This window comes from Oreochromis niloticus, linkage group LG2 (genome assembly GCF_001858045.2).
Source record: "Oreochromis niloticus isolate F11D_XX linkage group LG2, O_niloticus_UMD_NMBU, whole genome shotgun sequence".
Classification (NCBI taxonomy): Eukaryota; Metazoa; Chordata; class Actinopteri; order Cichliformes; family Cichlidae; genus Oreochromis; species Oreochromis niloticus.
The window spans coordinates 34916404-34931166 of NC_031966.2; the positions used below are offsets into that span (position 1 = coordinate 34916404).

General features: G+C 38.7%; 1 long non-coding RNA gene across 1 annotated transcript; it reads left to right on the plus strand.

Moving 5' to 3' along the window:
• Window positions 1-572: 572 nt before the first annotated feature.
• LOC109203211 (uncharacterized) lies at window positions 573-5252 on the plus strand. The gene is made up of 2 exons (XR_002063136.2): window positions 573-606; window positions 4404-5252. It is a non-coding gene; the product is annotated as an uncharacterized LOC109203211 (long non-coding RNA).
• The last annotated feature ends 9511 nt before the right edge of the window (window positions 5253-14763 follow it).

The window sequence follows — 14763 nt, forward strand, 5'->3', positions numbered from 1 at the left end:
CCATTCTTTCCCTCTTTTCTTATTAATAAACCAGAAAAATGTCATATTCATATGCACAGGGTTAGGGTCATCAGTGCTGACAGCTTAGATCTCTGTGAGGTAGCATAATGTAAGCAGCATGGAAAGTGATAGGAAGACAGCCTCAGCAGACTGCTCAAGTTTCTTTTACGTGTCCTTTATTTTCTGGTGTCAACATTCAACAATTCTTTCACTCAAACAAAAAAAAAAAAACCCTGCAGTCAACATCTCACCTGCTTTATACAGAATTCCACCCACAGCTGAACCTCATTAACCCCTACCACTGAGAAAACAGGTTAGACCAAATAACACAGTCCAGACAAAGAAACAGGAATAAAATCCTTCTTCCACTTAACAAACTCATTCGCCCAACGACAGGTTTGAAAAGTCAGTCTCTTCACACAGTCCGACTCATGAGGTTATTTTAAAGGAAATAAACAATTTTACACAAAAGAAACACCCCTTCATTTGGTTTCACCCAATTGACTCGATCAGTGACATCATACCCTATATAAACAGGAAGTGTCGGGCCGGCCCCTCCCACATACCTGCTTCACAGATAGGACCTGCACAAAGGAACACACAATGGTAAGTGTAGCCAAACTATATTAACAAATGAAAGATTCAAATATAATGAGTAAGTGACCTTTGGCTTTAAGAACATTAGCACAGATGTAATGAACGTAACCAGTGCTAACACACAGACCCAGGACAGTATGTAGAGCCAAGGTTACATCTGCAGCGTCTACATTAAAGCATTATGATTCATTATTAGATAACACCAGAAAAATTAACAATATATGTAAGTAACAAATGGTAAATGAATTCAATCCTAGCTACTTTGTCACAATCTCCCAGAGCTAAAGTGCAGCGCTGTTGTTACAGTTGACACATCATAGATTAGGTCAGGCCAGCTGAACTACAGCAAACGAACTTTCTATCACCGGTGCCTGAGCACACATTATCAGGGTATATGAGACAGTTTGAGCTCCTGTTATCGTTCCCCTACCCTAACATCTCATAAAGGACAAACACACGATGGGGTAGTGCTTGTTAGTAGTGGTCCAGCGCATAGCTCCATTAAGCATGTAAGACTTGTGTAGAAGTCCAAGGCAGGAAGTGATGTTAAATATAACAGAGGCTTAAACCTATTGTCTTGCTCCCTTTGGAGCTATAGGGGTTAAGAGCAAGTGGACCATGTCCAGTCCACGCTTTGATGGACTGCAGCAGCAGAATTTCAATTGCGGCCATTTTCCATTCCTGTTCCTCCGGCTCTGTCATTCTCAAAGTATTTCCACTCACTCCTGTTTCTCACACTCATTTTTTTCCTCTTTTTACCTCTGTACCCTTCTGTCCCATCTTTCACTCCCTCCTCAGGCGCTTTGTGTAAATTTCAGAATATTCCAGAGAGTAGGACTGAGCTGGCATGAAATGGGATTAGCAAAAGAGACAATTTTCACTACAAAATCTCCCTCTTTGCTCCTCTGTTCTCTCAAAGCCAACATTTCCCTCAGAAAAAAGGCTAGTCGATGTTATGTTCAATTCTCTTTTCCCTTCTTTTGATTCTGCATTTCTCAGACAGCTATTTTGTAGCTGCCCACAGGTTTTCCTTTACATGTTTCAGCCTCAGAATTACATACAGTGCTCAGATCCGGTTCTTCTGATTCTACTCTATCTAAACGTTTCTTCCTTCTACCATCATCTCATCAAGCGAATCAAATAGCAGATGCTACCTCTAGTAGATTCCTACTGCTAAGGTTGCTCATCGTTCGCTGGCTCAGTATACTTGGAGAACTCAGGATTAGCAGGAGTAGAAAGCAAATCCGAGGGAAGCCTCAGGTGAAGCAACCACCAGTCTCTGGGCTCGTCCCATACACAGCCTGGGATTCAGAGTCAGAGAGAATTTTTTTTTTAAACTTGAAAGTCTATAAATGAATCAGTGGGTCAAAAACCTAGAACCACTGGCTCTAACAACCAACACTCTTAGTACAGGGCAGCTAAATTGCATAAATCTTACACTGAGTGGTGGGCTAATAACTTGGTTAAACACTGTACATACATGTTTACACTGGCCTGCTGCCTAATCTACAAAAAACAACTGGGACAGGACAATGTCAGCAGCTGAACGTGAGTATAATGACTGTACTGTCTAAACAGACAGATCTTTATTGTCACTGTTACCAGAACAATGAAACACAGTTTGGCATCTCTCTGTTTGCAGCTTGTAGGTTTTTACATTCAACATTCTTCAGATAAGAGAATGAGATAAATAAAGATAAACTAAGTTCAAGAGGTGAGGGAGGTTATATAAATAAACTAAATATTTAAATATATCTATAGGTACAGCGTAAGGAGTAGGATCAGGGCAGTATAAGGTCCGACTGTCACTGTCTTGCTTTCTAAATTAGTTGAAACATCTGTTAACAGTAAAATAACAAATGCACTTGCTCGAAGTACTTGATTATAAATTACACTGTAAAAAAATGATAAAACGTGCTGTATAGTTACATTGTTACACAATTTAATGATGTAAACCATACGACACTGAAAGTAAAAGCCTTATGTTCTATAATTCTCATTGCAAAATGCAAATTGCAGTGTTACTGAGTCCTGAGATCTTGGTGGCAAAACTTGTTGCTGTGAAATATAACACCCAAAGATGTTCTCAGCACATTTAATTAGATTTTAGATAGCACTAAAATTTGCTAAAACATTCCTTTACCAAGACGCGCTGGTTTTACAACACTACTTTGTCTCTGAGAGTCGAAATGCTGCTCAGCGTGTTGATGTATGACACAGCAGGGAGTTCTGCTGGAGTTCATTACTATGACTTATACTGTGAAAAGATCCGTTCTCTGCTCTAATGGACATTCCACTTGAATTACACCGGCATGTTGCGCTGCAGTAAATACTCTCTAATATCTGAGCTGCTGAGTGTGTGTTTGTTTGTGTCTGTGTTTGTGTTTGTTTGAGCCTGAAAGAAAATTCTGTAGTATCTATACTAAATTTAGTTTGACATCCCTGTGTGTGGCTGCATGAAATATAAGCTGCCATAATGACAAATAGGTTCTTGCATGCTTGTGTGTGAATTGGTGTACCTATGCGTGTCAGTACGTGGGTGACTTTTTGTTGGTACTTTTGTGAGGCGGCAATAAATTCTGCTCCATATACAATCGAGCCTTGTTGGTATGGCGTGTGGGCATGTGTGAATGTGTTACACAATTTGCATGTGTCACTCCTGTCACATGAGGTGTGAAGGTTCCATTTTAATTACCAACAGTGAAAAGCAATTTGCATTCTCTGCTACAAAGCGGAAATATTCAAGACATATGGGACACAAACAATCCCAAAAAATGCCAACAATAAACAGTAACATCAGTGTATTCTGATAATCGCCTCTGTTGGTCACTAAGGTTAAACTGTATTTGCACGCACGGGGCGTAACGTATGGTGCCATCAATTCAATTACTTTTAAAGGGCACACTGTAAATGTCAATTGCTTCGGTCTACTTAAAAGTTTACTGTAAATGATTTAGAAGAGTAAAAAAACAAAACACCTAGCATCATTCTGTAAATTCAACTTAACCTGGCAGAAAAAAAATAATGATACACTGTTTTGATTGCAGCTTGTAAGAGAGATCAAATATGTTTTTCTGCCTGCAAAATTCCACGTTGCTTTCTCCTGCAACATGCTATGAAGGAGTGAAAAGTGTGAAGGTTGTACTCCAAGAACATGTAAACCAGGGAAGCTCTGTAGAATGAAGCTAAATATTTTCCTGCCTTCATTAATTATATGTTAAAAAAATATTGCAGAAAACAAATGATCTGATTTGGAGGGCTCAGGTGGAAGGCACTGACTGATTTTTCATGGAATGAGTCACTAGTTGCTTGAATTGCATGTAATGAGATGATGGTTTCCTTAGTTCTGTTCGCTATTTTGAATATACGCTAAACGCATAAATGTATGCACGGCTATCATGACATCAACATGTGAGGGAGAGAAAGAAACGAGAGACCCGGGGACCAGTTTCAGTCCCACAGTTACAGATATTTGAAAAGAAAAATCTTCATCTTTGTGATTTATTGCTTTTTTTGGTGAATGAATAGCAGAAATATGCATGTAGGGAGGGGAAGAGATGACCTGTAAACTGTAATGGATTATTTACGTGTACTAACATGTCTAATATTTCTTTTTGACATATAATGGATATTCCCAAGATCATTATATCTATTACTGGTTAAATGTGAAAAAATTAATGTATTTCTAAATATGAATTCAGGAATTAAAACAGTTTGTGATAACATGAAAAAATGGGAGGTTAATGCTGTAATATTTGCTAGTTATTATAAATACATTATGTCGTGTGTTCGTTCTCTCCCACCAGGTGCTGAGACAGATGCCTCTATGACAACTGAATGTAGCTGTTTCTTCTTTATTGGGAGCATCAGGGAGTAAAAGCTCAATTATTATTTCCGCATGTATACAGCCCATTAAAAGCAGGCTGATTGGAGCGGATACATATTTAAAAGCACATCACCAAAGGGTACAAGAAGACAAAAACGGTTCAAGGCCTGTATTTCAACTGACACCTTTCTTCAAGTTTAACAGCTAAACAAGCCAGTTACACCAGTTACTGAGATGCCATCACTCTGCAGAGTGATGGCATCCATGGGGAAGGACCTCACAGACCACTGAAACACTTTCAGTATCTCAGGGTTTAGACTCTTCATGAGCACAGTTCTGCATAGCATGACATTACTCTTGAAGACTTTAAATCTTAGCCATGTATCTCTCAGGTTTGACAGAGTTTAATCCAAGAGTCACTATGTTTAATGGATTCCCATGAGCTACTAGTACACTGCTTGAATAGACTTTGGAAAGTTCCACTTTTAATAGATTTGCTGCCAAATCAATTTAATGCCTTTGAATTGGTTCAGTATAAAATTAACAGTCTTGGAGACTTTGGTCAAAGCTGAGGATGAACTGATGGGTTGAAGCATAATGATAATTACCTGATTGATATGCTGTTGGTTCTTTTGCATGACAAGAAAACAGCTCAAAGCCTTACAGGCTTCCTGTTGCCAGTTTGTCCTTCCCGTATCTCTGATTAATGGCTAATTACCCACCAGCTGACTGGGAATGCCAAACAAGCCTCAGCATTTGTGAGAGTCCTTGACCAAGTCATTTGGCTAGGATTCTAGTTTTTGGCAGAGCTGGAGTTGGAGTCTTTACACCTTCTCATCTTCCTACATCCAGCACCAATTGTTCAGTTCAATGAACCAAATGTTAACTTGATCTGTTCCAGTTTGAGTGTTCTTTATACGTTTGCTCGATGGTGTGCATGGCGACTGAAATATTCTGTATACCACCATGTATGGCTCAGTGTACAGCCAAGGGCACCCTGTATGCTGTAGGTTATTTAATAACAAAAAAGCATACTGTGCTCATAGGGATACATAGAATAGTGTGTAATTACATCTTCCAACAAACTGTGGCTGGGAAGGACAGCTCCCTTCTGACTAATAGTGTTTTATTTATGTGGATAGAGAGTCGCAGTAGAAGACAAGTCTTAACCATCTGCTTTCCATGGAGGGACATTTCAATTCATGCCCGCACCTTCATATTCAAGATATGAAACATCATAAAGACAATTTCACTAATGGAGGCTAACAGCAACTAACAGAGGCTAACAGTAGCTATCATCAGCTGAGCTTACAGACAGAAAACTTTAATATATCATCTATAACTCACCTCAGTCTCACTAACATCTGTGATAAATGACCTACACTGACCCATCAAGTCCTTCACAAAATTTGGGGTGGGTGGGGGTGGAGCCTATCCCAACTACTATAGTATGAGAGGCAGGGCACAACCTGGACAGATCGCCAACCTGCTGCAGGACTAACACTAGGAGACAGACAACCATTCGCACTCACATTCACACCTATGGGTAACCCCGCTATCTACATTTCTTTGGACTGTGGGAGTAAGCCAGAGTACCCGGGGAGAAACCATGCAAACATGGAGACAAACTCCATACAAAGTCCACATATTAGAGTCAAACTCAGGACCTTTGTCGCACCAAACTAAAGTTAAACCTTTTGAAAGAGAAAATGTTTTTTCTTCTTTATTTGATTTTCTTGTATTTTTTTCTATGGAATACATCTTTGGATGATGTGAACTGATAAGTTTCCATCTGATGCCATGTAGCACATATGTAACCTTCCTCAAAGCAGCAGCGACACAGAGAGACCCACATCCTTCATTGTCGTACCTACAGCAGTTTGACAGCACAGTGCCCTCTGACCTCTGAGTATAAACTCCAAGTATAAACGCTGAGTGTTGGAGGTGGTGTGTAAACAAGTATCTACCACTAATCAAACAGAAACTTTTTTACTTTTCATTTCATTGCAACTTTCCACAAAAAAAAAAATCAATACTTAAAAATAAACCCTTCACTAACCGCCTAACCAAATAAGCTTGTCAGCACGACCGCTGCCAGCTGCTGTCAGTACACCTGCTGGAGAAGAATAGGTCCTGTCAGGTGATGAGCAGATGGGAGATTACATCATTGCTGGTACAGAGCAAAAAGTCGGACCGCGGTATGAGCTAACTGCACCTTTTTATGGAATTTATCTTTCTGTCTGACTATTCTTGGACTGCAGCTAATAACATCTATTCTAAAACTCGAACTGTTTATCACAAAAAATGTAAAGTCAGATTTAATGGCCAGCAATGGGTGAGTCCTCTGAAAGCAAAAAGAAATGTGATTTTATACAAGCCTTGGAGAAAATGGGAAACGCGGCTCACTTTATTTAGCACCTAAATATTTATTCAAACATAGATTTTATAACTCGTGGAACCTTGTAGAAAATAAAGGGTGTGCTTTAGGTTATGGTTACTTGCAATACCGTTTGTTTCTCAATCAGATCATAAAATGTATTTATGGTGTCTACAAAAAAGCTCACGTGTTAGAAATATCTAATATCATGGTGGTTACATCCACAGTTTATAGAATCTACGCTTTATGCACCCGCTGGCACATTGGATGGTATTACTATACTGTCTTAGTTGTTCTTTTAACACTCTGCCTCTCTTCCTGAAACTTGAGACAATGAGTATTTATATTGAGTATATTTTTAAATGGCATATTTTATGGCACTGCAGCAAAATGTGTTACAAGCACACCTGGTCTAAGTTAAAGCTGTAAGTCTCTGAATAAACATTTGGTAGATTAAAAACATCCATAAACTAATACTATACAGTTTTAAAAGTGTAAATACATGCCAAGTGGCTCCTTGCCTCCACCTTTCATCCTTTCTCTTTTATCAGTAGTATACATGTGTGCGCGCACACACACACACACTCACACACACACACACACTCTCACACACACAGACTATTGTGGCCTTTGAGAGCCAGGAGTAATTTAAAGTTGTTAAGATACTGATCTGTCTCTCAGGATGGCAAGACAGCAGGACACAAAACTCCCCAGTCTGACCCTTAAATCAGTGTGTGTGTGTTCCCTATATCTGTGTGAATAACAGAGATAGTATATGAAATGGAAAAACTCGACCAGATAGCATTTTGTTGTGTATTTGCTTGTGTGCTTGTGTTTGTGCACGGTTGCCATGGTGTGTTTAGGCTATTAACATGGCAGTCAGTGGGTGACAGAGATGGATGGTGGGCTTTCTCTGATCCAATCACAGAAAGGGAGAGAGAGAAGGAGAGTGAGAGGGGTATGCATTATTGCAGAATTAGTGGGAGTATAGAAGAGATGCATTAGCTTGGGCGTCCTTGGTAGCTATATTGATTTTAACCTTTTTCACAAGGGCATCTTCGGCTGGTTGTTATGACAAGGAGAAGAGCAGAAGGAGTACTGCAATGGCCATGCGTTGTATAGCTCAACATTTCAAGGTTTAACACTGTGTGTGTGTTTCTGTGTGTGTTCAATAGCAGTTGTGGATCATCAATCAGTTTTTTTCACTGACTAGCTCACTAACACTTACTCAAATCTATCTTTTCCAGTTGTTAGAAAATAAATAATATAACTACCACATAATAAGACCCAAATTAGTAAATGACAGCTGAAGCAAAAACGTGTAAAGTAAAATTAAAATTATTGGTGTACACTGGGACGCTTTAGAAAAGGCCTGTGAGCTCTTCTTTTGGTAAATACAGTAATTACGCAAGTTCTTTGTGATCTCCTTTCAGTGGATTGTCAAGTTGACATTTTGACTTATTAAACAGCTAGCACCAAGCACAGCTACTGTTTTGTGCATTTAGCACCAGATTGAAATGTAATAGTTGGTAGGAGGACAAACTTTTGACTCTGACTTCCTGAAGTTGTCAGGTGTGTGTGTGCAGGTAGTTCTCCCTGCAGTTTTACCACTCAGTGTATCGTCACTCACATAATGGGCCATTACTGTGGTTTGTTACAGCAATGCTGTTTTTCTTTTACACATAAACACAAATATTTTTCAGATGTACAAACTAACAATTATTATTGTGATTTATATTATTATTAATAGGAGTAATAAAGCTTATGCAAGTTTAATAAGGAAGGTCTGAATCACTCATCTGCCTGCTTTCCTTTGTGTTCGCTACCAGTTTCCCACACTGTCAGTCTCAGTAGTGACATCATTACTCTGGTTCAGTCATCTTCTTTGCCACCTTCTTTGAGCCAATCAGCCTTCACTCTGTGTGGTTCGACGGAGATTTATTCTCCCTTTCAGACTCCTGTCTGTGCACTCCACCTCCTCCTCATGTCCGCCTCACTCAGAGTCACTGAGAGCTCGAACGAAGCCTCAGTCTTCATCCTCACCAGCATTTAGACAGGGGTCCTGTCCTAAATCCCATAACCACAGGTTTCTGTCCTGCCATGATGGGACACCTTATACATTCATCAAATTCTCTATCTAAACAAATCATTTTTAGTTTTTTCCTTTCAAACTCTCTTTACTGAAATAGTAGTTGGATTTCCTTCAGGTCTTAATTTACTTTTTTCTTTTACATATCAAAATGCAAAATTAAATTAAATTTTTAGAAAAAAAAACTCAATAAAAAAAGTGAAGACTTTCTATTTTCTTATTTTTCTAGTTTGTTTTTCCTTTTTCTCATTATTCATATTGATCCTAACCACCTAACCCTAAATGAATAAGTGTTCTCATCACAGCCATGCTGCATCTGATGATGATGATGATGATGATGGTATTTGGTATTGATGTCTTGGCACATCGGTCTTGGCAGTGTTGGCTACCTAGAGATGCCACCTACGTTATAGAGACCTGCTAAGCCTATGACGGTTTAGAGAGGTGATACTGGCCGAAGCAAAAACAAACTGTTAATGGAGATGAGTTGGGAGTGACAGACACACTGGAGTGGTGTCATAACCTAATGTATCCATGGTGTTTGTATTATTAATCCACGGTATGAGTGCGCTACGCTGTCCACTGACTTTCCTGAATCCATCCTATTAAATGCAAAGTAATATGCAGTGCAGCTTAAAGCATTAGCCTTTCTAGCCTGTTGCTGCTTTAGTAGGATGATGGACAAAGTTTCACAATAGGCTTGCTATTTGTGTGCCTCTTCTTAAAGTCCATTTGCTGGTATTCACACCTGATCTAAGAGGAAGGGCAGATTGTGATGTAGAGAGAAACAGATTAAAAGAGAAAATGAGAGAGAGCAACAGAGAGAAACACATATTGCAGAAATAGTCTGTTCCTGGTGACAAGACCAAAGTGCCTCTATTGATCCATTATTCCAAAATGTCACTAATCTCTTACTCTATAGTCAGCATGGAGTAAAGGAAAAAGAAAGGAAAATGGAATGAATTTAGGTGCACAAGGTGTAACTGAATTCTTTTTCTCAGCGTTTCCTGTTATTTAGTGTTAGTGTTTGTTAAACCAGAGGATTGAAATGGTGAATAGTGACTTCTAGGTGCACATACTACAGTAGTGTGATTTATATTTCAAGGTACTGAGCAAACTGTCAAAACTGTCACAGAGATGTTACCATATCTTTCATTATTTCATCTAAACATGCCTAAAAAGATGGCTAAAAGTTGCACTAAAGGAATTATACTTAATTTCTGATTAGCTTTCTCTGGAAAACAATAATTTTAATACATTTACAAAAGTAGATTAGACACAAAGATTTACCAAATACTTTTTAAGGATTTGTAAAATTTGTAACTTAATAGTGGTTCATATCCACCATCTAGCCTGGGCCTTTCTGCGTGGCGTTTTCATGTTCTTCCCATGTCCGCGTGGGTTCTCACCAGCTACTCCAGCTTCCTCCCACTATCCAAAAACATGCAGTTAGTTGGGTTAGGCTAATTGGTGATTCTAAACTGGCCATATGTGTGAATGTGAATGGTGACCCTGCGACAGACTGGTGACCTTTCCGGGGCGCCCCTCGCCCCTCGCTCCATGTCATCTGGGCTAAGTTCAAGCTGCAGCATATTTGACCCTGAATTGGATAAGTGGCAGAAAATGGATGGATGGACACTCTTCATTCATCCAGTGTCACTGGCTGCCATCCATATGTGACCGATGTGACATGTTACACACTAAATAAACTAACCCAAGTGCAGACAACCCACCACTCAAAAATACTAACAAAAGAAGACTTGATAGCAGTTGTCACCTTGAAGTCTAAAAATAGGCATTAGTTAGAACTTGAAAGTGTTCACTCTTCAAACACATAATACTTCCTGCCTGTTTGCATCATCCTTTAATTACTGCCATCCTGTGGCCACAGTTGTCTATGGAAACAGGCTTAACACCACTTGCCTCTGATTACATTTGAACCTGGAGCACATCTCGATTTCAAGGCATGTCCAAGTCTCATTAAAAATATCTTGAGCTTGTCAGGCTGAGTTTCCAGCAGCAAAGCTTTTATGGGAAACTGATGGAGGCCAGCATACTAGACAACCAGCCACTGGTTCTGCTTTGACTACCATGAGATCAGTTACCATCTGCCAACTTGTGGAAACAGAAAATCAATTAAAGTTAAAACAAAACAGTTACAGTTACAGTCTTTTATTTGGGGGATGGCGATAGAGGGAGGGGTTCATCATCATTAATGTGGGTCTTTATGTAAAAGTCAGAGCAAATTATTGACCTATAGGATGTCAGATATAGGCTATTTTAAGATGATGTGAAGACAAGTGTTCCATGAAACTTTATCTTGGCTTTTCATTATGGCACCCAAAGTGTATTTGTGCATTTAAAATGAATGATCTTTAAAAATACAAAAACATAACTATACATCTGTAAATGTATGACACATTCAATTAACAATAACAGAGACACTAACAGTCAGTTTCCAGGACATGGATTAAGCCTAGTCCAAGACTTAAGGGAAAATTTGATTTCCAGGGACAAAAAGCTTAGAGTCTAAGACTCGGCTTAATCCATGTCTGGAAGCTGAGCCTGTTGTATAAGTGCAGTATAAGAGTCCTGAACCGAGATCTGTGGGAGGACTCTGCAACAGAAGTGTAACTTCCACTGTGTCATGTCCCAGTTAGCACTGGAATTTAGACGGTTAAATCTTCACATACTCATAAAATCTATGAGTGAAATTTGTGAGTGTTAAGGCAGAACTTTTTAAAGGCAGGCATTCTTTCTCCCAGAAGACTTTTTTCAAGTTCAACATATGAAAACTGAACAAGATTTCATGAATTTCAACTAAGTCTTTGAATGATTGGATATGACACCAACTGAATCACTATAAAATGGATCCGTATGGTTCTTTCTCTATGGTCATAGAAACTGTGACTGGTGTCTTGGGGCTTTATTGTTTCCAACCATCCACCAGCCTCCCCCTGCCAGGAACTTCGGAAACACGACTTCCTGTTTAAATTATCCTGCAGAGAAAACAAACACCGTGTTTCCTGCATGAGCGTCTGATATCTGGGCCTTTTTCTGTGTGTCTATGTGTGGAAGTGCGGCTCCTACCATCAGGTCTGCCAGATGTTTAGCTGCTGGTGAAGATGACAATCACCCAGCATGATAATAAGGTCACATCAAGGAGCGTTTGGATGCAGATGTCTACAAGCTGTGTGTGTTATAGTGCTGGTGTCAACCTGAGCTTTGTCACGTGGAACAACATTCATGCATGCCAACTTGCAGAGCAGGGTCACAGACGCACCTTGAAAAAAAATCACTCAGTGATATAGCAATACCCTTTAAGGTTGTAAATCCATATGGTGGTGACAGTAGGGGACAGTTGTAACATTTGTACTTGAGTCCCACTTTGCTTTTTGCAACACACAGACATGAAACGATGAACAGATTTCAGAGTAAAACATCAGTGAATGTAGCGTGCCGCTTCATTTTTCAATCCAACCGCAGAGAAAAATCATCTCTATCTTATTTGCATACAGTGAATTGCTCTTTTGCAACTCATTGCATGCCAAAGACCAGGTTGCCTCGCATCGCTCATGGCATGGCTTCCCATAACAGCACCTCAGACATACTTAATCGACTCTCTGGTAGCTTGTAGAAATCCTCCAGCTTGGATAAACTCTTCTCTGTCGTCTTCTCGATTTTGTTTCTTTTTTCAGTTTTCAGTCTCCTGTTTTCGTAGATATTGTGAATCACAGTATGCAGCATTTGGGAGCAGATTCCATTAACAGTGTCTTAAATCTCGGTCATGTTTATTGATAAATGTAACATTGAAATGTGAAACTCATGTTTCTGGCTGCTACTCTTCCTGTGAATGACTCGTTTCACTGCAATGAAACAGCATTGCAGTGAAGATTAATGATGGAAGAAGTCACCTATGATAACACTGTCAGCTATTTTCAGTTAGGATATTTTGAGTTTCATATAGTTCCATATTTCAAACAGATTTACGTGGTAACCAAATCAATTAATTAATCCTGATTGCACAGATTTTCTTTGGGTATGTATCTTGCCCAAGATACATATTATGTATCTTTTTATTTTAATGATCTTTTATTTAGAATTTTAATATAAAATGATGGCCAATTAGATGCAACTGAGCTACATGTGATGTGTTTTCTCCACAAATCTCATTCATTACTCTTTGAGTGCTACTGAAGCTTTGTTAAAGCTCCCATTGCAAGTCATCAATTAATATCTCTCACACACACACACACACACACACACACACACACTCTCACACATACCAGAGCAACCATACATGTACACACTTGAATACACTTGAGTGAATCCTACCAAGATATCAATTAGTAACAAAACCTTCACTGCACTGTATGCAGTTTGCCAATTATCACCTAACACACTTCAGTGAGCCTCCACATGGAGACATCAATTAACCTTAAACACAATGTGGTTATGACTGTCAATGATAGTTAGTGAAAAACTGATCTGAAATGCATGTGACGAGTCCACAGACACGCTACTTTAGTGCACTAAAATGTGCCCTTTCTTTAAAATTACAGACGTTCCACATACAAGAATACACCCCTGCTAAAATAACTGGTGTGGCTATGTGGAGGCAGGTTTGATTATACTTAATTCCTACTGTATATAGTCCATCAATAAATGTTATTTAAAGGATTATTATGAAGTTTACGTTGATTTTTATTTAAGATACTTCAGCTTTTCTTGGCTGAATCCAATTTCTGACTGTTTGTGACCTGCCAAAACTAATTGTTGCAGAACTGTTGTTAGAAATTCCTCACATAACAGCCATCGACCCTTTTTTCTTCCTCGTGCCTCCATAATCTTCCTCTTAACTGCTTTGATTATTTGCTCATACCGACACTGCTGCCTTGTGTCTTTTTCACTCACTGTTAGCTTTAACTTTCATGTGCTGTGTAGTTTTCTTTTCATTGCTCTTTGGTTAGGTTTAGGCATCAAAACCTAGAAGGATAACATTTTTAGCCAGATTGGAGCATTTTTCAAGCATGAATGTTAAAAACATTGTGCTACAACTGGCCAGAAAAGACATCTTAAATCTATCTGTAAGTAAAAATAACATATGTTAAATCTTCTAAAAGTAAAATAGCACCAGGTTCGAACCCAACCCATGCTTTCCTGTCTCTCTTGACTCTATTGTCTAATAAAGCCCGTAAAAGGCCAAAAGTAGAGATTTGATAGGGTGTTCTTGTCCAATATTTTCATGTGTGTGTGGGTGCACGGGTATGCTGGTATGGGTATATATATCTGTAGGTTGTGTATCCTTTGAGCTCTTACTGGGGTTATTGAAAATGTGTATATGTGTGTATGTGTATGTATGGATAGATTGAAACATATATATATATATATATATATATATATATATATATATGTATGTGTATATATGTATGTGTATATATGTATGTGTATGTATGTATGTATATATGTGTATATGTATATATATGTATATATGTATATATGTGTATATATATATATGTATATATGTATATATATATATATATATGTTGACTGATAACAAACTCTGTTGATTATCGTTATGTTATTTTGTTAAAAGTTGAATTTGGTTAACTAGCTAACTTTGTAGATGGGGAAAATGCTACATACAGTATCCCATCAGTACTCGGCGTCAGCATTACTGTAGCTGTTTTTAGCTTATACTTAGCCATATCTGGCTGGCTAGCTGAAAATGTGACCACTTGATGCGTTGGTGTTTCCAGTTAATCTTTTCTGACCTCTCTCTGACAGCGTGAAGAGTAAAGATAATCATTGTTATAAAAATAATCATAAAAACAGTAAAACTTTGGCAGCAATAGACAGATGATTAAGTGTGTG